Below are 21,176 nucleotides of genomic sequence, written 5' to 3'. Positions count from 1 at the left end.
AACATCTCTATTATATTCTTTCCTATGACATTTCCTCCCTCCATTCATCAGGTCCTGTCTGTTCTCCAGTTTATACTATCTCTGGGCTGAAAGAAGAAGCTGGGACTCGGCCTATGATCCCTCCCTTTGGCTTGGGGAGGTGAAGAACTAGCACCTTTGTTGTGGGGGACAGGGGTAGAGAAAAGGGATGTGAACTGATTGCTCCAGAGATTCAGGGCTTGTCAGGGGTCAGGGCACACAGGGATAGAGTCAATAAAGGATGGAGACACTTAAAAAAAAGCATAGCAGCCAAAACAACAGCAATATTATTATTATTAATAGATATATTTCTTATTATACATATTCAAAGTGATCTCATGAGGACGATTTACAATATATGAATTTTAAAACTCATTGTCTCAATAACATACTTATTTTTGGTGATTATTAATTATGAAGTTTAAACTTTTTGTAATACAAATGGAATTGTACTATACATTTTATATGATTATCACAATTTTAGTGGATGAACACAGTTTTTTGTCTTAAAGGTTATGGAACATGATACAATCATTCACAAGTTCACTGTCTGGTCCATTTTATTACTTCAATAAAATATTTAAGGTATTAAATTTAGAAGATAGTATTTAAACCACAGTCATAAATGCTATAAATATAATCTATAATGCTTGAGAAGTGCTCTTGTAAGTCTCATGAGGGCTATATCTTGCATGGGTAGGCATCTCAAAAACTGTCTTGGAACTAATGTCCCATTGGTCTAAAAATAAAATGGGTATTTAAAAGAAACTCTACTGCTCTTTTTAAAAAAGGAGTATATGTATTAAAATTCCAATGATTCCTTATGAAAATCATAAACTGAAGGAGAGTGGAGATAATAACAATTCTAAAGACTATGAAAAGTTATTGTGTCGAAGGTGAGAAACAGCTGTTCTCCATTTCTACTAAAGATAGGAGAAGTGGGACAAATTAGTACAAGATATATTTTACTTATATTTTTAAACAGTTTTTGACCTTATCAGGAAATTATCAAGAGAATTTTGATCCCATTATCTCTAATTTGATCACCTTTGAATGGCTTAAGGAGCAGTTAGATGATAATATGTTTAGGATTTCATTAAGTACAAACTGGGTAGTACCACATGGGATCAAACCATGAGAAATGTAGAGAGTTATTCTTGTGACCCTTTCTGTATGACAATATGACTAATGCAGAATGGAAAACATTGATCAATATTATACTTTAAAGAACAAATTTATTGTCCAGAAATTATATTGATTAGTTTGATTGAAAGTGTTTGATTTTTTGTGTGTGGATGAGTTCCCTTCAGGTCCTCTGAATCTACCATTCAATATTAAATTACTTTAATAAGATTTTTATATGGATTAATAAAAGGAGCTGTAGAAATGCGTATGGATATATATACTCAACCACATATTGCATATATGTGTATACACATACATGTATATGTATATACGAATATATGTATACTTAAAGATATATGTGTGTATATGTAAATGTTTCTGTGTGTGACCTGTGTGCTGAAAATTGTGCTAAATTCTGTGGGGGATACACTTATCTATAAAAAAGATATTTACACCCAAAGAGTTACATCTGCTTAGAGGAAAATGACAAGGAAACAAATATCTATAGTGTATGATAGAAAGTGATAACTCAAAATTAACATGTTATGGAGATTTAGGAGAGGAAGTTAGGAGATTTATATTTCATTGAGAGAATCAGAATCAGGAAAGGTTTCAAAAGGAAAAAAAATAAAAGTGTACAAATAGCTGTAGTACAAAACAAAATGTGATAAGTACCACAAAGAATGGAGAATCAGTGTTATAGAAGTTCAGGAGAGGGAAGGAGAGATTTAAATTTCATTGAGAGAATCAGGTAACACTACAAAAGAAGATAGTGTTTGATCCATTTCTTAGATAGGCATGTATTCTAAAGTTTATTTTCACCTTTGGTAGTTACCTGGTGATCTGCTGTGTAGATGCAAATCACGCTCATCTATAATGTTTGAATGAAATCTGTAAGTGAACCTTAACCAGTTTATGACACTTGTATAGATTGCCTGTTATTGAGCAGGGGTCAGGGGTTTTTATTCTTGGGTCTACGGAGTTATTTTATACACACTTACACACACATTATGTTAAATATATAGGGCACAGTGATATACATACACATTCATACATACACAATAGAGATTCATATATCTATATACATGCACACATGTGTGTAACTGGGCTGCTAGGTGGTTTACTAATGCTGGGCCTGGAGTCAGGAAGACATCATAATCAATTCAAATCTGGTCTCAGACACTTACTATTAGTGTGACTCTGAGTAAGTGACTTAAACCTGCTTATCCCAGTTTCTTTATCTGTAAAATGAGTTGGAGAAGTAAAGGGCAAAGCACTGCAGTATCTTTAAAAGGAAAACCCCAAATGAGATCATGGATAATCAGACATGACTGAAAAAGATTGAACAATAAATACAGCATGTAACTGACTTTGGAAACATGTAAATCAATTTGATTTCCATTATAATACTATATAATCAATTTAACAACTTGTTATGAGCAACAATCAATAGACTTGATCAGATTGTAAAAAATATCTATTAAAAATTAAGTCTCATTGTTTTAGAGTTTGAAAGCTGGATTGGATAAATTAAAGATTAACAAATTAAGGCAATGAACAAATATAATGGCACTTTTGTTTTGTTTGTTTGCTAATCTCAAAAATCATTGAGCCATATAGCTCCATATCCAAACTCCTGATGAATTATGGTTATAGGTTTGTAGAGTAAACTCCTAGATTCTGGGAAAGTTTCCTAAACTCTACCAAAGCACATGAGAATAGGCCCAATAAAATTTTGATGTATGGCACAGGTTGAATTAGACACCACCATTATTGCTGTTTTTCTTTCTCCAGACTGGACCCCCTTCATCAATTAATACTTTCAAAGGACCCAAAATATAAATCTAGCTGTAAAAGTAATAGATAAAACCTTTCTGCCCACCAATCACTTATCTTGAACCTCTATGAAGCATGAAAAAGAGACACTTCACTGACATACTTAGAGAATGTGAGCTTCTCTGTACATAAGACTTTAAGATCATGGTGAGTGTTGTATTCCTCATGAACTGATCTGAGATCATGTAAATCTGACATTAGAACTGTAGAAAAAACATGAGATTCAGAACAGAAGAATCACTGCAGAGCTACTTCCTCTTTCCCTCTTATACCCCATTTATACTTCCCCAAGTCTTCCACTAGTTGTAAGGAATATCCTACTCCAGACTCTCTTCCCTCTTATTTACTTCCTCCTCCTCTTCTTCCTCTTCTTCCTCCTACTTCTTTGCAGAGAGGAATATAATCATATTTGACCAGGATTTAAGTGAGATGTAAAAGATCTTGTGATATTCTCCTTGACCAGATGAAATGATGTGCAACTAATGAGAGTAAGTTATGAGCAGATTTATACGTGCTTGAATTACAGGATCCAAAACAAATGGATCAGTGACTCAAAGTCAGTCTAGATCGACAATGTTTGTCCAGTGCACCAGAAATCAGTTCTTGGCTCTATTCCCTTCAACGATGACAAAATGAAAAAAACAGATAAGGATTCAGAGCAAGTTTTCTGCAGATAGTATTATGTTGGCACAGAATAGTTTCTGTCTCTAGATAAGAGAATAACATCTATTAGCATGCATATAATGCTTCAAGATTTGCAAAGAATTTTACAAAGAGTATCTCATTTTATCCTTATTAATAAAGATACATAATGTGCTCTACATGTTAGAACAACATTGAACAGTGAAAACAGCACTGTATCTAGAATCAGAGAACTTGGGTTCAAATCTTAATTCTAACGATTAACAGCTGTGTGCCCTTGGCAAATCATTAAACCTTCCTGGCCTTCAAGATTATTATTATCTTAGTTTTGTTTTGTTTTTCTCTATCTCTGAAATGAAGAGGTCAGACCAAAGGACTTTTAAGGTCTCAGTAAGGTCTAGGTCTATGATCCTATGATCTCAATCTAACAAGTAAAGGTGGATCTAGATAAACATGGAGATTTATACCTGCTTAAAAAAACTATATAGTTGTTGCTATTATTTTTTAAAGAAGGTATAAATTTCCATGTTTATCTGGATCCAGCTTCATTTCATGCTCCATTGTAACCATTTTCTCTTGCCTTTCTTATATGACATAATTTACCCTATTTTATCTTTCCCTTTTTCCTTCTCTCATTATATTCCTCTCTCACCTCTTAATTTTATCTTTTAGATATCATCCCTTCCTATTCAACTGATCCTGTGCCCTCTGACTATGTATACATGTACACATATAAATACACACTTATACACACATACACCCTCCTATACATACATGTATGTATATATATGTACATATACAAATATATACACACACATACACATTCCCTTCAACTATCCTCATATTGAAAAAAGTCTCATGAGTTATAATTATTATTTTTCCTTGTAGGAATGTAAATAGTTCAGCTTTAATAAGTTGCTTTATGATTACTTTTTCCTGTTTACCTTCTCATGTTTCTCTTGCTTCTTGTATTTGAAAGTCAAATTTTCTGTTTACCTCTGGTTTTTTCATCAAGAATGCTTAAAAGTCCTCCATTTCATTGAATATCCAAATTTTTTTCTGAAGTATCATACTCAGTTTTGCTTGGTAGGTGATTCTTGGTTTTAACCATAATTGTTTGACCTCTGCAATATCATATCCTATATCATGTATCGTAGCACATCATATCATATTCCAAGCCCGTCCATTCCTAGTGGAGAAGCTGCTAGATCTTGCGTTATCCTGATTGTATTTTCACAATACTCAAATTGTTTGTTCTTGACTGCTTGCAATATTTTCTCCTTCACCTGGAAACTCTGGAATTTGACTATAATATTCCTAGGAGTTTTCTTTTTGGAATCTTTTTCAAGAGGTGATCAATTAATTCTTTAAATTTTCATTTTTCCCTCTGGTTCTAGAATATCTGGGCAATTTTCCTTGAGAATTTCTTGAAAGATGATGTCTAGGCTTTTTTTTTTGGTCATAGCTTTCAGGTAGTCCAATAATTTTTAAATTATCTCTTCTAGACCTATTTTCCAGGCCAGTGGTTTTTCCAATGAGATATTTCACATTGCCTTCTATTTTTTCTTTTGTTTGGAACTGTTTTATAGCATCTTGATTTGTAATAAAGTCATTAGCTTCCATTTGCTCCAATCTAATTTTGAAGGAGTTATTCTCTTCAGTGAGCTTTTGAAATTCCTTTTCCATCTGGCAAATTTGGCTTTTTAAGGCATTCTACTCACTGGCTTTTTGGGCCTCTTTTGCCATTTGAGATAGTTGATTTTTTAAGGTGTTATTTTCTTCAGTCAGGCTGTTGCCTCGTTTTTCATGGTTTTCTTTCATCATTCTCATTTCTCTTCTCAATTATCCTCTACTTCTCTTACTTGATTTTCAAAATCCTTCTTGAGTTCCTCCATGGCCTGTGACCTATTCATATTTTTCTTGGAGGCTTTTGATGCAGGAATTTTCAATTTGTCAATTCTATTGTCCAATTGTGCCTCCTCTGTTTGCTTCTCTTGCCAGCCAATGACTTGACTTTTGAGTTCTTTGCCATGATAGAACTCTGCTTCTAGAGTAGAGAGTGATATGTCCCAAATTTCTGGGGTTTTGCACAGCTGTTGTCAGAGCTTTTTCCGGGCACCTGCCTCAGAACTGTGAGAATGACTGCCTCTCCATATTCTCAACAAATTTTGCCATACTAGCACTCCTCTTCCCAGAACTACTACCCAAGACTGTGACCCAGATCTAAGCAGGGCGACAAGAGAATCCTATCTCAGCACCAGCAAAGAGATTCCTGTAAATGACCCCTTGTTGGCCACTTTGTCTTACTAAGAGACCTGGAGTCAGAAGCAGCCACAGCAGTAACAGTTGCAGCAGCTGCCACCTCCACAGCCCTGGGGAGGGGGGGGCCAGACCTTGTTCTTCTCTCACCCAGTTCCAGCAGAGGTCTCCACTGACCTTTTATTTTTTTCTTTCTTTATGTTTTGAGAAGTCTGGAAACCACCACAACTGCCAGTGATTCACTCTCCTGAAGTCTTCTCTGGCTGGTTTCTTCCACAATTCTGGTCCACTACAAATCACATCAGCCTGTGCTGTGGTCTCAGTGCAGTGTGATAGACCCTTCCTGTAAGCCTGCCTGCCAGGCTGCCTTCAATGGGAGATTTGTTTCCCTCTGTAGCTTTGTGGGTTCTGTAGCACTAAAATTTGTTAACGTTTTTTTTTTTACAGGTTTTGGAGGTGGTTGGAGTGGGTGTTCAAGCAATTTCCTGCTTTTTCTCCACCATCTTGGCTCTTCCCCCCTATCTTTTTTAATTTTAAAGAAAAATGCTGGGGTAGCTGGGTGGTGCATTGAATATAGCACTGGCCCTGGAGTCAGGAGGATCTGAGTTCAAATCTTAAATCTGGTCTTGGACACTTAACACACACACACAAAATAATAGCCATGTGACCTTGGGCAAGTCACTTAACTCCAATTGTCCTCCAAAAAAGCAAATGTGTATACATACATACATACATACATACATACATATATATATATATATATATTACATAAGTCAATTTACTCATAAAATATAACTAATCTCCTTAGGCGAACTGATTATAAATTATGAACATCATTCCTTTCAATTTCCCTCTGTATCCTAAGACCATGCAGTTGAAAGTAATCCATTTTTTCTCTTTTATTCCTATAATAGTAAGGTAGACGGTGGCTTTCCCATTTGTCAGCACCTTTACGGTTAAGGGATATAAATAAAACCAAATCAATACAGAAGCCTTTGGAGAGTCATAGGGAACATAGCTCTGGAGCTGGAAGATACCTTAGAAGTCATTTAGTCTAAACCACTAATTTTATAGATAAGCTAACTAAAGCCAAAGCAGTTACATCTTTTGTCATTCTTCTCACAGATAGTAGATATCTGAGGCAGGGTTTGAATTCAGATCTTCTGAATCTAGAATTAATGTGTTTTTTTTCCTACTGTCTCCAGGATTTCCCACAACTGTGATACAGATAATATGATAAAGGAGTATATCCACCTAGTTGTATTCTGTTCATATCTTGCCACCCACACAAATCTGTAGTGAAATAGAGAAACTGACTCATTATTTAAGATGTGTTTCAGCCATTTGCAATACCTTTTTTGCTTTTATGAATACATCAAGGTGCCCAATGTAGCAATTTTGTTTCTCTCTGTGGCACTCTGTTACAGTGAATTAGCTACATTGAATTAAGGTACATTGATGTCTATACTTTTATGCTCCCACACTTAATTGTGTCTTTGAAACAACTTTATTAGATGTGTGTATTCACTGGCTTCAAATGAGAAAGCCCACATCAAGGTTTTGTCTAATCCTTTTCAAAACTAATCACACAGTGAGAATCCTTGAATAGGAAAACAATCATTTCCACTACATAAGACATTTCTTCAATCTAGGAATGGAAACCAATGAAGATCAAGTTGTTAAGAAAAGAACTAAGTCAGTGTACAGGTATCTATTTGTAAATGAAATATTTAACAGAAGTATAGAAATACCAATTAATTTGTGTCTCATATACCCTTCTAATTCTAAACTTATGTTTGCATGAGCACTTGAACACTTGAGAAGCAATAATAAGGAATAATGAAACCAAAATTAAATAACTATGAATGCAGGAATTATCAAGCCACTCTAGATCTGGGAAAGAACCAGCCAACATGCAAGGATGTAAAGTGTAATAAAATACATTCCAACATAAGAAAAGCCATGACAACCAATTTTTTTCTAAGTGCTCTGACTGCTGACTTCCATTATCCCCCAACACTGAATTTGCAGATGAAAGTAGGAAAGGCACAGAAAGTGGAGCCATAGGTTCAATTCTTAGTGACTACATAACATAATCACCCATGCCCATTCATTTGATATTATGCTGCCTATCAAATATCAATCAGATGCAACCATAAGCCAGTCCATAAAACTTTTCCAGGGATTTGCAAAACACATGCCCACAGAAAAGTCAAGTTCACAATGAGATTCTCAAAAATAAATTGTCTTCTCAACAAGGTTTCACATTATTCTTATTCTCCCTTTCATAACATAATATATACCACAACCATATTATGGTCCCACCTAAATAGCACCCTTGAGGCCCAGGTTTCCCTGTGGTTATCTTTTGCCCACAGACACACTGGAATTAGGATTGAAACTATTGTTTTCCTCAAGTCTTTTATCATTGTCTGCTTCATTTTTGCTTTAGAGATTGTATGGTTTATCTTCACAATTTGATAAACTATTAATCTCTTTTCTACCTAATTGGTTAGCCATATACAAGGTGTTGCTAGTTATCAGGTATTCAGTTCCAAGGAGGTTGAAAACTAAGACAGAAATGACATTGCAGATGTTTCATAACTGCTTCTAAGAAATAAAGGTGAGTTAGACACCTGCATGAGGTCTGATAATGACAATATGCATTATAAACATAAGTAAATATGTGTGGTAATGGTGGATATCCATCACATTTTGAAAAATATGTATATTAAAAACCCTTCAGAGATACTTTTCTCCTCTTAGTTTATATATATATATATATATATATATATATATATATATATATATATATATATATGCTTTTTGGAGGGCAATTGGGGTTAAGTGACCTGCCCAAGGTCACACAGCTAGTAAGTATTAAATGTTAAGCTGGATTTGAACTCAGGTCCTTCTGATTCCAGGGCCAGTGCTGTATTCACTGCACCACCTAGCCACCTCCCCCCTTAGTTAATATTTATAGGGCATTTATTATATACCAGATGTTATGCTAAATATTTTACAATTATTATCTCTTTTGATCATCATGTAATGCTGGGAGGTAGGTGCTATTATTATCTGCTTTTTACAGCTGAGGAAACTGAGACAAAAAGGTTATGTGACATGCCCACAGTTACACAACTAGTAAGTGTCTGATGCCAGATTTGAACTCAGATCTTCCAGATTCCAGGCTTTGTGCTCTATCCAAGATGGATAATATGAGTGAGGAATGAATGGTATGATGTTTTGAGTCATCATAGGATAAAATGTACTAAAGAATGTTTAAACCATCACACTCTGCCCCAGTGGCTATGGCAGCCTTGTGAAGTTGGCTGGACTTGTTGTAATTGGGGAGGTGTGAATAATAGATTTCACAATTCATAATTAATATGATACATGTTTATATAATTATAGAAGCTCTGGAGGGGTGAGTACGAGCAAAGGACAAGTCAGTGACTATAATTGTAATGGGAATTTGAAGATCTTCCCTGCCCCTTAATAAGGCTAAGGGAATTTTGAGATTTTCCCTGTTCCCTTAATAGGCTGAATGTAATCCCATGGATCCTGTGGTAGGAGTTTGCTGAACAGGTGGAGCAGGAAGGGTAGAGAAGAGCTGATAGGAAGCAGGGAGTCAGAGCAGTTGGTATGGTGGGAGACAGAAGATGCAGGCAAGGAGATAGCTAGGCTTGTGAGTATTTGTGGAAAGGCTTTGGGATGGTGTTGCTCTCTGCAGTTTTACTGTGTATAGATTTCTTTGTTGCTATGATGAATTTGGTTTTCTGGTATTGGGATTTGACTTGCTGGCATCTGAATAAATGTTTTGCTTCAGTCTTATGTAGGCAGAGTCTGTTATATTTTTTGATTCATAACTATGCCAGTATATTCATAGTTGCTGTCAGTGTTGTGAATATCACATTGAGGATACAGTGGCTTAACAAATATGTACTAATAGAGGACCCACAGTTCTATTACAAAATGACTACCAAACACCGTAAGCTGTTAATTTTTGAGCACCACATTGGACAATATGTAGATTAGTGTCTGTATCTACTGTCTGACTTCTTCGCCTTCAAGTATTTTATCCTGTATATATATGAAAACTTAATGGTAGTTTATCATAGTGGATAGGGTATTGTGTATTAATTCAGGGAGCTGTGGATTCAAATTATAACTCAGAAAAAAGTTGTGTGAGTTTGAACAATTCGTTTCACTTCTATATATCTTTATTTCCTTATCTATAAGATGAGTGGATTGAATTCATGGGTTTCTTTAAACTTCTAAATTTATGATCTTATAATATAGATAAACAGAAAAAAATGACAACTGCTTAAGTGTGGATTATCCTGGTAGTAATGTCATATTTAGCACATTTTATGTATATTTTCAGACCCATATTCATTCTCACCCACCTCCCCCAAACCCTAATATACAAAGTAAGAAAGCTTTGGAAGTCAATAAATAACTGTATTGGTGTTAGTTTAGGAAGTGACAGATGGAAACTCTGTATTTATCTTTTTTTCCTCTTGTACTGTCTTCTATCCTTGATATGGGTTTATTCATTTTTCTCATTCTAAATGCAGTATAATTTAGGGATTACATAATGTAATTATCTCAGGAAGAGGAGAAATATAGGTAGGAAAGAGGTGGGGTGAGATATCACCTATAAGGGTTGCTATATTAGAGGTGGGATCCAACCACTTGCATGATAGGCATATCTCTTATCTGAAAACATATGCTCATGATAATGTTTTGCATAGCCATGGCTTGGTCTTATTCACTTTCTCTTGCTCCATTAAAGGAAATCCCATCAACCTACTAATTGGAACATTCAAATAATGTCAGATTGTTCTTAAAGAACCTATATATGTGCTTTTGAGTTCTATTCTAAATATCTATATTTAATCTAAAGTACCACAATCTCAGTAATAATTGGATAAAATTAAAATAACTTAAAATGTAATAAACTCAAATAATTAGTAACTTTCTATTCAAATGAATAAATAGGTTCTTCATAAAAAAAACTGTTCAGGTATCAAATCAATAAGCCATATCATACACTTAATAAATGATGATTGATTGATTAAAGCAAATGAACAGGTAGGTAAAGATAGTGAGAAATATGTAAATGTAAAGCAAACCACCAAAATAAAACAAGAAAACAACAACCAAACATAAACTGATAGTAAAGTTTTAAAATATATTACCTAATTTTTTTTTACACTTTTTGGAGGGAAGAGGGCACAGCAATTGGGGGTTAAGTGACTTGCCCAAAGTCACATAGCTAAATAAGCGTTAAGTGTCTAAGGTTAAATTTGAGTTCAACTCCTCCTGACTCCAAGGCCAGTGCTCTATTCACTGAGCCACCTAGCCATGCCCAAAATATATTGCTTCTTTTGTTAAAGATTTATACTGTTTTGAAATTTCTGCAGTCCATACACACACACACACACACACACACACACACACACTCACACTCCTTCAATTCCATATTTAAGCAAGGGCACACTTAAAAAAATATTTCATAGAACTTCAAATAAGATAGTTGGAATAACCACACTTGCAATGACCATCTCTATCCAGAAGATAACTGTTGATTCATATGAGGATTGATAAAAATATGTTTATCATATAATTATTGTGCTTATAAAGTTTATGTGGAAAGGGACAGAGTTATATCTTTTATTTAAATAAATTGAAGAAGTAGGGGCAGATAGAGTTTGGAACTCAAAATTTTTTAAATGTAAAAAAAATGTTTTAACACATAATTGGAGGAGGGTATATCTGTGGGACTGCTATTTGGGGCAGTGGGTAGGGCAAAAATGGGGAGAAAATTGTAACTCAAAATATGGCAGAAAAGAATGATGTAAATCAGAAGTTAATAAAGCATTAAAAACATATAATTTGGGAAAATAAAATGTAAATGACAGATAAATTTATATAGGAAAAATATTGCAAAATGAGATATTAAATATTATTCCACAATAGATTTTTAAAAAGTAAAAGAGTTAAATGATATAAATTATTCATGCTATGAAAAGTCAGTTATTAACATTATCATAGATTTAATGTTAAGAGTGAGTTTAGTGGTCATCTCATCATACCTCTTCATTTTATTAAAAAAAAAAGTAGAAACTGGACCTCAGAAAGGCTATGTTACCTGTACTAAGTGATATAGATCATAAGTGACATATTTGGAATTTCACTCCAAATGCATTATTCTTTTCAGCCATACTATGATAACTCTATTGATTTAATAATCTCAACTCAGTCTTGAAGGAGATAAACACATTTATTTGACTTTTTTGCATTTTATTTCTCAAATTGGGCTTTTCTAATTGCATCCTATTAGCAGGTAAGAAATAGACAACAGAAAGGCAATGTGGCATCATATTGAATAGAGAGTCCATCTCAGTGACAGGAAACATCCAATGTCTGAAAAATGCTAAGGGTGTGAGCCTGGCCAAATCATTTAGCCACTCAGTGACCTTTGCAACTTCCTCTAACTATAATTCTTAGAAAAATGACTCTTACATTTACACTCATAGTAGAATTCAAGAGTTCTCAGTACTAATAAAATCACAGTGATAAGTCCTCAACCTATTAGGCTGAAGATGGATCATTTTAGATGAGAGCAAAATTATTTTGTTAGGCATTATTCTATTAAAATGGATTTTTTTAAAATATTGTTTTAAAAATAGAAGGAATACTTACTGTTGTTGGAATGGCAGTACAGTAATATCAGTAAACAGCAGTGGAATTGGAATCAGGACAACTGGGTCCTAAATATAGGTGTGTAATTGGCTAGGACACATTGTTTAAAAATTACCCTGAGTCTCTGTTACCTCATTTGGTAAGTGAATAAGTTGCAAGAGTTATCTCCAAGAATCCTTTCAGTGAAAAAAAATGTATTAAATCTAAGCCTAGAAATTATTCTAAGAAGCTCTTACTGCTGTCTTTTAGCTAAAGCAAGGATGTTGCTGCTGGCTGCACAGCAATCAGGGAAATTTTCCTGACCTCAAAGATAATGTTCTTCTAAAGCCTGACAAAGGACAAGGGAACTCATGCAACTAAACGCCTGAGCAGCTAAAGAATAATTTCTATGCAAATACCAAACAAACAGCTCCATGATTTATTAGCATATGGTAGGTGCTTGTGTGTGGCTATCATAATGACTACAGCTCCATTACTCATCTGGAACAGTGTAAACAATGACATCATAATATTCCTATAAGGCTCTAGCAAAAATGTAAGAAATAGGGTGATTTGTTTGGCAACATTTCTAATATATGGATCAAAGTTAGAAAAATCAAGTTAGGCTTTAAAAATTACTTCAATCACTTTACAATTAATATCCTTGATGTGAAGAGAAAAAGATGCTAATATGATCAGTTGAGAGGAAAGTATTAGGATGACTGAATAAAGGCAGGAACTTGCCTTAGCTCTCCCAAATTCCCCTCCCAATGATTTTAAAATAATCCCTCAAAAAGAACTCTGGAGTCCCAGAACCAACAAACAAGCAATGATTTTCCAGAAAGGCCATCAGGAAAGATATGTCTCCCTGGGATGAGAATGGAGGAAAGTCCAGTGCAGATCTCTCCAGTAAATCCAACATAAGCCTTAATGGTAGAGTTAGGTAGGGGTCACTGAATCAACAAAAGTGATTTACAGTGCTCTTACCTGTGTCAAACACAACTTACTTAATATGACCTTGTCTCTATTCCCAGACCATTAATTTTGTTACACTGGCTACCTTCTTATTAATTCAGATTGACACCCCCCGCCCCAGACAGTAAGGGGATCAGACAGCTGGTCAGACAGAGATTAGTGGGTCTACTATGCTGGCACTGGCACTCTGTTGCATTGCCCATACAGGGATCTGGCTTGCAGTTCCAGGGTGAGAAGCAGCATTAGCACACTAGAAATCATAGGATAAGGGAACAGGGACTCTGGTCACAGGTCCAGAATGGAAAAAACTACTTGTGGTCACACATAGACCAGAGCACAGACCAGGAGAGCAATGACCATACCTCTCCTTAGATAATACCATCACAGAAAAACTGAAAAGTTAAAGTCTCCTCTTCACCCCAGAATTAACTGAAACAGCAGCATGAAAAAAGCAAAAAAACCAAAAGCTTGGGATGGTGTTTACTCCATCCCAGGGGCAGAGTTTACCTTTAACATAAAAGTCAAGAAATTGGTTGGAAGATGGGCAAACAAACTAATAAAAATCTCAGAATTAAAAAAAATGCTAGAGTGACATGGAAGATCAAAACACAAATTCAGAAGAAAAAAAACAATGTCTAAAAAACTACATGCAAAATCTCAAAGAAAAAGTGAATTATTTTTGCACAAAGTCAATGCAACCAAAATTAGAAAAGAAACAGAAAGCTGGGAAACAATTTTACATCCATTGTCCCTGATAAAGGAATTATTTCTAAAATATATAAAGAACTGAGTCAAATTTATAAGAATACAAGTAATTCCCCAAAGGATATGAACAGGCAGTTTGCAGAGGAAGAAATTAAAGCTATCTATAGTCATAAGAAAAGACGCTCTAAATCACTGTTACTACAGAAACAAATCAAAATGACTCTGAGATACCACATTACTCCTATCAATTTGGCTAACATGACAAGTCAGGAAAATGGCAAAAACTGGAGAAGATGGGGAAAAATTGTAACCCTAATGCATTGTTGGTCAAGTTGTGAATTGATCCAACCATTCTGGAAAGCAATTTGGAACTATACCTAAAGGGCTAAAAAATTGGGCATAACCTTTGACTCAGCAATGCCACTTCTAGGTCTATATCCCCCCCAAAATAATAAAAATGGGAAAAGGACTCCCATGTACAAAAATATTCATAGCAACTCTTTTATTTTTTGTGTCCAAGAATTGAAAATTGAGTAGATGTTCATCAGTTGGGGTTGTGGTATATTAATGCAATGGAATACCATTGTGCTATAAGAAATCATGAGCATGTGGACTTCAGAAAACCTGGAAAGACATATAAACTGGTGCACAGTGAAATGAAAAGAACCAGGAGAACATTTTACACAGTAAGAGTCACATTGTGCAATGAGTGACCTTGACAGAATTGACCCTTCTCAGCAATGCAAGGATCTAAGACAACTCCAAAAGACTAATGATGGAAAACACTATCCACGTCCAGAGAAAGAATTGTGGAGTCTAAATGCAGATAGAAGTATAGAATTTACTCAATTTTTCTTTTGTTGTTTCATTTTGTTTCTTCTTTCTTGTAGTTCTTGCCGTTAGTTCTAATTCTTCCTTACATCATGACAAAGTTGAAAATATGTTTAACATGAATGTATAAATACAACCCATATTAGATTGCATAGTGTCTTGGGGAGGGAGGAGGACAGGGTAAAAGAAAAAAATTTCAAAACTCAAAATCTTATGGAAGTGAATGTTAAAAACTAAAATTAATTAATTAAAAAAAAGAAATGGTGAATTGATCTCAGAAAGATCAATGAAAAAAACACAAAAAGAGTTGCTAGAAGAACTCAAAAAGGATTTTAAAAATCAAATAAGTGAGGGGAAAGAAAAAAAACAAAGGGGGAAAAGAAATGCAAGTGATGGAAGAGAATCATAAAAAATGTATCAACAGGGGCAGCCAGGTAGCACAGCGAGTAAAAGCACTGGCTCCAGTGTAGGGATGACATGTAGATCGAATCTGGGTTCAGACACTTATTACCCACCCAGACACCTGGCCGTGTAATCTTGAGAAAGTTGCTTAACCCCAATTGCTTAGGGGTGGCCAGGTGGCTCAGCGAGTAAGAGCACTGGCTCTAGTGTTGGGATGACCTGAGATCAAATCCAGGCACAGATACTTAGCACCACACCCAGAAATAACTGACCATGTAACATTGAGCAAGTTACTTAGCCCTGATTGGGAAAAAAAAAAAAAGAAAAAAAAGAAAAAAGAAAAAAAAAGAGAGAGTCAACAGTTTAGTAAAGAAAACACAAAAAATTGAAGATTTACAAAAATTCACTTAAAAAAAGGTAAAAAAAAATAACTCCATATAAAGGAAAAGTCTCTAAATAGAAAAAAAAAAGAGATTCAAAAGACCATATAGAAAATAATCCTTTAAAAATTAGAATTACAGGGCGGGCCTGACCAGCCTCCAGCCAGAGGGACTCCAGATCTGCAGCAGCTGTGGCCATTTCCAGATTTATCAACACATAGATGCAAATGACAAAGTGAGAGGTCAGTGCAGTCTGAACTTTGGGACCAGTAAGTGGGAGTGCGTGGCTTTTGCCCCTGGGGCAAGAAGCTGCTGAGATGCCAGCACAGCTAGCCAGTGCCATGTGGCAGCTTCAACTCCTGGCCTGTAGAATGTAGGGGGACCAAGCACCAGTCTGAAGGGTAATTGCTCTTGCTTTAACCTTCTTGGATCTGGATCGCAGTCTAGGGTGGAGGTCCTGGGGTGTGTGTCCAGCTTGCCAGAATGAGTGGAGACCTCAGAGAGGGAACCCATCTAAAACTTCCAGCAGCTGAGAAAACCCCAACGTTTGGGATGAGAGCTCCCAACTGGTGACAGAGTCCTACAGTGGCAAAAAGCCCAGGAGTGAAGTGACTGAGGGGTGACATGACCAGGCAAAGGAACAAAGCAGACAGAAGATTCTAACATTAGACTCCTATTTTGGGGACAAAAAAGAAGCAAAGCATGGAACACTATGAAGCAGTGAAGTCAGAACTCCTGCACCAAAAGCTTCAAAGGAAAATACAAGCTAGTTACAGGCCATAGAGGACCTTAAGAAGCAGATAAGAGAAGTGGAGGAAAAAATGGAAAGAGAAATGAGAACAATGCAAGGAAATTGCGAAATAAGTGTCAACAGCCTGACTGAGGAAAATACTACCTTGAAAAATAGACTAACTCGAATGGCAAAAGAGACTCAAAAAGGCAATGAGGAGAAGAATGGCTTAAAAAGCCGAATTTGCCAGATGGAAAAAGAATCTCAAAAGCTAAGTGAGGAGAATCATTGCTTCTGAATTAGATCGGAGCAAATGGAAGCTAATGACTTTATGAGAAATTGAAATGCTTTTAAACAGATTCAAACAAACAAAAGAATAGAATCAATGTGAAATATCTCATTGAAAAAACCACTGACCTTGAAAATACATCCAGGAGAGATAATTTAAAAATTATTGGACTACCTGAAATCCATGATCAAAGTAAGAATATAGAAATCATCCTCCAGGAAATTCTCAAAGAAAACTGCCCTGATGTTTTAGAACCAGAGGGCAAAATAAAGCTTGAAAGAATCCACCTATCACATCCTGAAAAAGATCCCAAAAAGAAAACTCCTAGGGATATTATAGCCAGGTTCTGGAATTCCCAGATTAAGGAGGGAATATTACAAGCAGCCAGGAAGAAACAATTTGAATATTGTGGAAACACAAGCAGGACAACTCAGGATCTGGCAGCTTCTACACTGAGAGATCGAAGGGCTTGGAATATGATATTCTGCAGGCCAAAGGAGCTGGGATTAAAACCAAGAGACACCTATGCAGCAAAACTGAGTATCATGTTTCAGGGGAAAATATGGTCATTCAGTGGAATAGTGGTCTTTCAAGCATTCTTCATGAAAATACCAGAGTTTAATAGAGAATTAGACATTCAGATACAAGAAGCAAGAGAAGCATGAGAAAGTAAACAGGGAAAAGAAATCATAAGGAACTTATCAAAGTTGAACTATTAACATTCCTTCATGGAAAAACAATAATTGTAACTTATGAAACTTTTCTCAGTAGTTGAAGATAATATCTACATCTATCTATCTATCTATCTATCTATCTATCTATCTATCTATCTATCTATCTATCTATCTATCTATCTATCTAGATATCTATCTAGATATAGATATATAGATATAGATATATGTGTATATATGAGGGTATATGGGCATTTAAATACTTATGTGAATGTGTGTATATATGTTGACAGGTATACATAGATAGAGGGCACAAGACCAATTTAACAGGAAGGGATGATACTTACAAGGTTAAATTAAGAGGTGAGAGAGTAATATAATGAGAGGAGATGGGGAGAGACAGAATGGGGTAAACTATCTGATATAGAAGAGGCAAGCAAAATGGTTACAATGGAGGGGAAGAATAGGAAGGAAGAAGGGAATGGGTCAAACTTATTCCCATTGAATTTGGCTTAAGGAGGGAATGAAATACACACTAAATAGGGTATCTCACCCTCCAGGAGAGAAAGGGGCAAAGGGGATGAAAGGGGGTGATAATGGAAGGGAGGGTAGGTGGGGGGGGGGAGGGAAGTTGGAAGCACCCTCTTTTGATAAGGGATGGGATCAAAGTAGAGAATAGAACAAGTGGGAGGTGGGATAGGAGGGAGGGAAATATAATCAGCCTTTTACAATATATCTACTACATTATTGTTTTGCATTAGCCACACATGTACAACCTATATTGAACTGCTTATCTTTCCAATAAGGGTAGGTGACAAGGGAGAAAGGGAAGGAATCTGGAATTCAAAGTTTTAAAATCAAATACATACATACATACATACACACACATATACTATTATTAATGCTATTTTACATATAATGGTGGGATAAGACATACAGACACTGGGGCATAGACTTCCACTGGAAAAGTCGAAAGGGTTATGGGAGACAATGTGGGAGAGAGCAGATTGGGGGAGGGCATATCCCATGGGACTGCTATTTTGGGTCAGTAGGTAGGGGAAAACGGGGAGAAAATTTGTAACTCAAAATCTGGCATAAATGAATTATGTATATCGGAAGTTAACAAAGCATTTGAAAAAAATAAAAATTAGAATTGGGACAGTCGGCCAGGTTGTGCAGTAAGTAAGAGCACTGGCTCCAGAGTTGGGATGACTTGGGATCGAATCTGGGTCAGATACTTACCACCACACCCAGAAATAATTTACTGTGTAACCTTGAGCAAGTTACTTAACCCCAATTGCTTTTAAAAAAAGTAAATTAGAATTGGGCAAATGGAAGCTAATTGCTTCAGTAGACATCCAGAACATTAAAACAAAATTTAAGAAAAAAAAAAGAAAATTTCCAATATCTCCTTGGAAAAATAACCCACCTTAGTAATAAATTGAAGATTGGTAATTTAAGCATTATCAGACTACCTGAAAGTCATGATAAAAAGAGTTTAGGCATTAAATTTCAAGAATTTTTTTTCAGAAAACCTACCTTGATATTCCTGACCCAAAGGGAAAAATAGAAGTTGAAAGAACCTACTGATTACCTCCTAAAATAGATACCAAAATGACAACTCCCAGGAATTTTATATGCAACTTCCAGAGCTCCCAGGTGTAATGGTAATGGAAATTTAAAGATCTTCCCTCCCCCTTAATAAGCCTAAATTGAACTTGAGGAGCTTTCCTATTTGAAAATAAACTCTGGAGGAAGAGGCAAGAGGGTTGCATAGAAGCAGGAAAACTCAGTGAGCTGCGCCCCCCCCCCCCCATAACCACCTCAAATACATATAAATTATGACTAAACAAATTTTAGAGCTACAGAACCCACACAGTGACAGAGAGAAATATATCTCCCACTGAAAGCATCCTGGCCGCTGAACAGGAAGGGTCAATCACACTTGGCTAAAAGCCCCTCATGAGCCCGTAGTTTTAGCCCCAGGGAGGCCCCAACCAGCAGTGGCCAGAGCATACTTCAGGAGAGTGGATCACCAGCAGCTGTGGTGGTTTCCAGAAATATCAACCCATAAATGATAAAGATAAAGTAAAAGGTCATTGTAGAACTCTGTTGGAACTGGGGGGATGGAGTGCAGTCTGGCCTCTGCCCCTTCCCCCACCCCTCCCTAAGCGAGAAGTGGCAGAGATGTGGTGGCTATGCAGGTGGCTCCATGTAGCTGCTTCAGAGTTCTTGGTCTGCAGATTGTAGGGGGCCAAGTGACCATTCAGAGGGAAATCGCTCTTGCTTTAACCTTCCTGGATTCTGGCCTTGGGTGGTGGCCCTGAGGTGTGTGACTAGTGAGCCAGAATGTGTGGGGGCTGTAGAGACTGTGGCCTGCTAATAACTCCAGCAGCTGAGAAAACCCCAGCAATTTGTCACAATGCTCTCCCTTCTGGAATCAGGGTTCTACTGAGGCAAAGAGCTCAAAAGTCAAGTAATTTAGTGGCTACATGAGCAAGCAAAGGGAGCAAAGCAAGCACAGCAATCCAACTTTAGATTCTTTTTGGGGGGACAAAAAGGATCAAAGCATGGAACAGGAGGAAGACAATGAAATCAGAACTCCAGCACCAAAAGCTTCCAAGAAAAATATGAATGGGTTACAGTCCATGGAGGAGCTCAAGAAGGATTTTGAAAATCAGGTAAGAAAAGTAGAGGAAAAATTGGGAAGATAAATGAAAATTATGCAATAAAATCATGAAAAGAGAGTCAATGACTTGACTGAAAAAAATTACACCTTAAAAATAGACTAACTCAAATGGCAAAGGGGGCCCAAAAAGACAATGAGGAGAAGAATGTTTTAAAAAGCAGGATTTGCCTAATAGAAAAATAATTTCAGAAGCTCATTGAAGAGAATAACTCCTTCAGAATTAGATTGTAGCAAATGGAAGCTAATGACTTTATTATAATTATCATTATTTTTTGCATTAAAATCTATTAGTGGTCTCAAAATTCTGTGAAAGATTTTTGGTCAAGTTGTTTCCATTTAAAAATTACTGATTTTAAAAACTAATAACTTAAAAAAATTCCTTTCCTCCTGAAGCTTTTATGATGCATTGTAATCATTAACCAGTCTTTTACTGTTAAACTTAAATGGCCAATTGAGACAAACAGTTCTGAGACTGTTCTTCCACCACTGATTAAGACTGGGGTGGCAGGTGTTGTACAGAATATTCATTTAGCCTTCTTGGACTTCTGGGCAGATTTTGTGACCTTGCCAGCTCCAGCAGTTTTCTTGTCAACTGCCTTGATAACACCAACGGCAACAGTCTGCCTCATATCATGGACAGCAAAACAACCCAGAGGAGGATAATCAGAGAAGCTCTCCACACACATGGGCTTGCCTGGAACCATGTCAACAATGGCAGCATCACTAGATTTCTGGAACTTGGGGCCATCTTCCATCTTCTTACCAGAATGACAATCAATCTTTTCCTTCAGTTCAGCAAACTTGCAAGCAATGTGTGCAGTGTGACAATCCAGAAGAGGTGCATAGCCAGCACTGATTTGGCCTGCATGGTTCAGGATAATAACCTGTGCAGTGAAACTAGCTGCTTCCATGGGTGGGTCATTCTTGCTATCAC

General features: G+C 36.2%; 1 long non-coding RNA gene across 1 annotated transcript; it reads right to left on the bottom strand.

Annotated features, from left to right (window-relative positions):
• Positions 1-20,491: 20,491 nt before the first annotated feature.
• On the bottom strand, positions 20,492-21,176 carry LOC138148183 (uncharacterized). Its single transcript, XR_011164991.1, has 2 exons — positions 20,674-21,176; positions 20,492-20,601 (listed from the first exon to the last, which is right to left on the bottom strand). It is a non-coding gene; the product is annotated as an uncharacterized lncRNA (long non-coding RNA).

Source organism: Petaurus breviceps, unplaced genomic scaffold, assembly GCF_028583685.1.
Source record: "Petaurus breviceps papuanus isolate PSGF00001 unplaced genomic scaffold, PetGlider_PUasm1.0 90822, whole genome shotgun sequence".
NCBI lineage: Eukaryota > Metazoa > Chordata > Mammalia > Diprotodontia > Petauridae > Petaurus > Petaurus breviceps.
Note: the sequence above shows the minus strand (reverse complement) of the source record. Positions and strands in the feature narration are given on the sequence as shown.